Source organism: Microtus oregoni, unplaced genomic scaffold, assembly GCF_018167655.1.
Source record: "Microtus oregoni isolate MIOR12 unplaced genomic scaffold, Mior012 000005F_ref0000423, whole genome shotgun sequence".
NCBI classification, from domain to species: domain Eukaryota; kingdom Metazoa; phylum Chordata; class Mammalia; order Rodentia; family Cricetidae; genus Microtus; species Microtus oregoni.
In genome coordinates, this window is record NW_024543064.1 from 13,876,838 (window position 1) to 13,882,785 (window position 5,948).

The following is a 5,948-nucleotide window of genomic DNA, read 5'->3' on the forward strand; positions in this document are numbered from 1 at the left end:
CTTCCGTCGTACTACTGCGGCTCCCTCCGGGGGCTTGCCACCGGCCCAGCGCCGCCTCCCGGGAGGGGGCGGAAGTGACGCAATCGTGCGCGTCAGACAGGGCGCCGCGGGTCGCGCAACAAAAACGTAAGGCGCTGTGCCGCCTCTGACTTCTCAGGGCAAGACCCGAAGCAATGCGCCTGCGCAGCACTGAGCGCTTCAGGGGAGCCCCGGTAGAGAAGCCCTGTGCGCGTGCGCTAGAAGAGCGGGCACCACTGCGCATGCTCGCAGGAGCATTAACTACTGCGCGGGCACTGCCCTAAGGGGAAATATGGTTTCTAGTTTAAGAAAAAATGAGTTTTGTGACTTGCATTCGGAAGAAATGTGCGAGCAGGCGGAATGGCACCATCCTGGGCCGGTCAGGGACGACAAGAGACCAAAGCCTGCTCGCTGTTAACCGCTTCCTCTGCCCAGTGTACCACACGAGCAGGCGTTCTAGCGCTTCCCAGTTCGGAAAGCCCTTTCGCGCACCACCTCATGGCAATGATTTTCTTCACGAGTTCATATTTTTGTTGTCTGTCATTTGTGTGTTTGGGACCCTTCGGTAATAATCATGAGAGGAGGTTGTTGATCTTTTGAAATGTGGTCGCAGCCTTCTTCCCTGAGGCTCTAGACTGCTAGCTTTACCTCCGGAGCCGGGGGCTCCCTATTTAGTACAGGTTGGCCTCGGACCTGAGCAATCCTTTATCTCCACCTCCGGTGGAATTACAGGTGTGGGTCTCCACATCGGTTTATAACCCCGAAGGTGAGGGGTTATTTTTTTCGGGCGTTCCGCTGTAGCCCAGGCTGGCCTAAAACACAACACTCTTCTTTCAACCTCCCAAATACTGAGAAATTACAGGTTGCTAAGCCACATCTGGCCATTGGAAGTAATGGCAAGTCAAATATTTCTGACTTTTGGGTAACAAGAAGGCACTAGGAATAAACATCTTCCTTTTCAAACACATTTCCGTAGTGGAGATTTGTTCTTGTATTGTCTCAAAGACCTGGGATAACATCTGTGTTCTAAATTTAGAATTGAGGGGCTGAAGACAAGGCTTAGCAGAATTCCATTCTCAGCACCCAGGTCTAGCTGCTCCCTAAGGCCTGTAATTCCGGTTCCAGGGGATCTGAAGCCCTCTCCTGGACTCTATGGGAATCTGCATTCCCACGTGCACATAACACCCCCCCTACACACACACACACACACACATATATATGCTCATAAATCTTTTTAAAATGCTTTGTAGTGGCAATGCTGGGGAGGCAGAGGATTACCATAAATTCAAGGCCAGTCTGATCTAAATAGCAACTCTGTCTCAAAAATATACATTTAGATATCAAACACTGAAAAGCAGTTTAGATGAAATACAAGTTTCATCAGTATTCTGACCTAAAAAATAAGATAGGAACTACTGAATAGTAATATTTTAAGAACTAAAACTGAAAAGAAATGTCTTTCAAGCCTGAGAGGCTGGGGAAGTATCTGAGAACTTCAAATCGAAGGCACTAGAGAGAGAGTTCAGCACTTAGTACAAGCTGCTCTTCCAGAGACCCCAGATTGAATTCCCAACACCTACACTCACCAGGAACTCTAGTTCCAGGGAATCTAACATCCTCTTCTGCCCTTCCCCTGGACCTAGAGTTCCTAGTGGGACACGTCATACACATAAATAAAAACAATTTTTTTTGTTTTTCAAGACAGGGTTTCACTGTGTAGGCCCAGTTGTCCTAGAACTCAATCTGTAGACCAGGCTGGCCTCAAACCAGAGATCCACCTGCCTCTGCCTCCCAAGTGCTGGGATTAAAAGTGTGAGCCAACAGTGCCTGTCAAGAAAAATCAATTTTCAGGGAGCTGAAGAAATGGCTCTTTCAGAGGGCCCAGGTTCAGTTCTCAGCACCCACAACCATTGTAAGTCCAATTCCAAGAGATCTGATGCCTTCTGATCTGAGGGCATAGGTCATGAAAATGGTATACACACATATATACAGGCAAAATATTCATGCACATAAAATAAGTCCTTTGAAAATCTTTTCAGTAAAATTTAAAAGCTGGGCAGTAGTGGTGTGTGACTTTAATCCCAGCACTCAGGAGGAAGAGGCACACAGATTTCTGAATTCAAGGCCAGCATGGTTTACAAAGCAGGTTCCAGGACAACCAAGGCTACACAGAGAAACCATGCCTCTTGCATTGTTTGTCCTGAGATAAGCAGCCATGTTGGAAGGGCACAAAAGCAGCCCCTGGACTTTGTCTAGGACACTTCCAATGAGAGTCCCACTGCCCAGGGAACCTTTAAGTCACAGCTAGCACCAACTTGACACCCACATGAGAGGACCATCTCCAGCCCACCTAGCCTTCAGACACCTGGTGGTGACCAACATCTTGGTTACAGCTTCTTGAGCTGGAGTCACTCAACACCTCACCCACAGAAATTAATCAAGGGGGAGAAACTGAAGATATGGCTTAGGGGTTAAAAGTGCAAGCTGCTCTTGCAAAAAGACCCAGGTTCAGGTCCCAACACCCACATGACAGCTCACAACTGTCTTTAACTCCAGTTCCAGGGGTCTGATGCCCTCTCCTGGGTCTTTGGGAACCAAACATGCACATGTTGCACATACATACACATCAAATCAAGATAAATATAAGGACATGCATAGTGGAACACACTTTAATCTCAGAACTCAGAAGGCAGAGGCAGGCAGAGCTTTGTTAAATTCAAGGGCAGCCTGGTCTATGCAGTAAGTTCCAAGACAGCCAGGGCTACACAGAGAGACACTGTATCAAAAACAAAACAAAAAAATTAAAAATGAAAAACAGGATCTCTGAACTTGAGGCCAGCCTGGTCTACAGAGTGACTTCTAGGACAGCCAAGGATACACAGAGAAACTCTGTCTCAAAATAATAAATGATCAGGGCTGTAAAGATGGCTTAGTGATTAAGAGCACTGGCTGTTGTTCCAGAGGTCATGAGATCAATTCCCAGCAACTACATGGTGGCTCACAACCATTTGCAATGAGATCTGGTGCCTTCTTCTGGCATGCGGGCATACATAGAGGCAGAATGTTGTATATATAATAAATAAATAAATCTTTTAAAATAAATAAATAAACAAACCAGGCCAGGCGATTCCTAACAACCACATGGTGGCTCACAACCATCTGCAATGAAATCTGGTGCCTTATTCTGGCCTGCAGCATACATGCAGGTAAACCACTGTATACATATTTAAGTAAATCTTTTTTTTAATATTTATTTTTTATGTATACAATAGTCTATGTGTATGTATGTCTGCAGGCCAGAAGAGGGCACCAGACCTCATTACAGATGGCTGTGAGCCACCATGTGGTTGCTGGGAATTGAACTCAGAACCTTTGGAAGAGCAGGCAACGCTCTTAACCACTGAGCCATCTCTCCAGCCCCTTAAGTAAATCTTAAAAAAAAGAGAGAGAGAGAGAGAGAGAGAGAGACCAGCCTGGTCTACAAAGCTAGTTCCAGGACAGGCTCCAAAGCCACAGAGAAAAGCTGTCTCGAAAAACCAAAAATAAAAAAGCATTTTTAAAAAAGGTTTAAGATGAACTACTGGGAATTCTATGAAGGGTGGGTCACTTCCTGACCATTAGCTACTTTACGATTCTGGCACTTAAGTAGAGAAAAACTAGAATCTTGCAGTCTAACTGTACTATGGAAACACAGCAGGCAGTATATGGGGCTGGACATGAGGCTCAGCCAGTAATAGCACTAGCTGCTCTTCCAGAGGACTCAGTTCAGTTCCGAGGAACCCCATGGTGGCTCACAATCATCCATAAGTCCAGTTCTAAGGGATCCAGCAACCTGGACACCAGTCTGCATCACATAGATGAAGGGAAAACACTCAAAATAAATCTTAAAATAAAAACAAGACAAAACATGACAATGTGATAAGAATTGATGATGTCACTTAGCCATCTTACACAAAATTCACGCCAGTCTGTCTCAAAGTGAGGGCAGGCTATGCAAGGTGCATAGTGGCATATGTCTTTAATCTAAGCATGTCTGTGTGCTCCAGGCCTGCCAGAGATGCATGGTGAGCCCTCGTCATGAAACAAAAGCTAAAGCAGAAAAATGTAATGGGTATCACTATCTTTTCCTGGATGAATATCACAAAGCCAGTGAGGACAGGGCCTCTAGTTGTTTTTTTTTTTTTTTTTTTTGGTTTTTCGAGACAGGGTTTCTCTGTGGTTTTGGAGCCTGTCCTGGAACTAGCTCTTGTAGACCAGGCTGGTCTCGAACTCACAGAGATCCGCCTGCCTCTGCCTCCCGAGTGCTGGGATTAAAGGCGTGCGCCACCACCGCCCGGCTCAGGGCCTCTAGTTGTAAGTGTCAGATGCTCACCCCTTACACTAACTGGACAATTTACAAACAGAAGAAACTTGTTACCACCCACAAGGAAGTTGGCATGATAGCCTTATGCTCACAGAGGCCAGGAGAGGATATTGGATCTCCTGGAGGTGTAGTTACAGGTGCTTCTGAGGCACCCAGTACAGGTAATGCAAACTGAACTCGGGTCCTCTGAAAAAGCAGCAGATACTCTTAAGCACTGTGCCATCTCCCCACTCCCCACTCCTTTTTTTTTAAAAAAAAAAAGACAAGGTCTCATAGCCTACGCTGATATATAGCTGAAGATGTCCAAGTGCCCTATTATAGGGGTGTGCCTCCACATCTAGCTTTGGTCCCCCCCCCATTTTAATGCGAAAGTATCTTCAAAGTAAACTCTAAAGACACATAACAGAGCTGAGGCCAGATCACTGATCATTGCTTTATTCCAGGGAGCATGGTCAACTGCATTGACTTCTCTTCTTCAAAAAGAACAATCAGTACCAGGTTCACAAACAGGTAAAATTTAGGATTCTTTCATGTGTAGTACACAGGAGCCCAGACAGGAGTGCACACACCCCACACAGGAACCCAGACAGGAGTGCACACACCCCACACAGGAACCCAGACAGGAGTGCACACACCCCACACAGGAGCCCAGACAGGAGTGCACACACCCCACACAGGAGCCCAGACAGGAGTGCACACACCCCACACAGGAGCCCAGACAGGAGTGCACACACCCCACACAGGAGCCCAGACAGGAGTGCACACACCCCACACAGGAGCCCAGACAGGAGTGCACACCCCCCACACAGGAACCCAGACAGGAGTGCACACCCCCCACACAGGAGCCCAGACAGGAGTGCACACACCCCACACAGGAGCCCAGACAGGAGTGCACACACATGCCTATTCAGGAGTGTACACACACCCACACACGAGCCAGACAGGAATGCATATACACCCCACACACGAATCCAGACAGGAGTGCACACACACACACACACACACACACACACACAAGTCCAGATAGGAGTGCACACACCCTACACAGGAACCCAGACAGAAGTGCACACACACCCCACACAGGAGCCCAGACAGGAGTGCACCCCCCACATGCCCATTCAGGAGTGCACACACACCCCATACACGAGCCAAACAGGAGTGCATATACACCCCACACACGAATCCAGACAGGAGTATACACACCCCCACACAAGCCCAGACAGGAGTATACACACCTCACACACACAAGCCAGACAGGAGTGCACACACCCCACACACAAGCCAGACAGGAGTGCACACACACCCCACACAGAAACCCAGCCAGCCAGTAGAACATACATATCCCACATAGAAGCCCAGCCCTGGTATACATAGCTAGTTCCAGGCCAGCCAGGGCAAAATAGTAAGACCGTGTCTCAAAAAATAAAATAAGTAAAAAGGTGCTGGGCCCAGCACTCGGGAGGGAGGCAGAGGCAGGCGGATCTCTGTGAGTTCGAGACCAGCCTGGTCTACAGAGCGAGTTCCAGGACAGACTCCAAAGCCACAGAGAAACCCTGTCTCGAAAAAC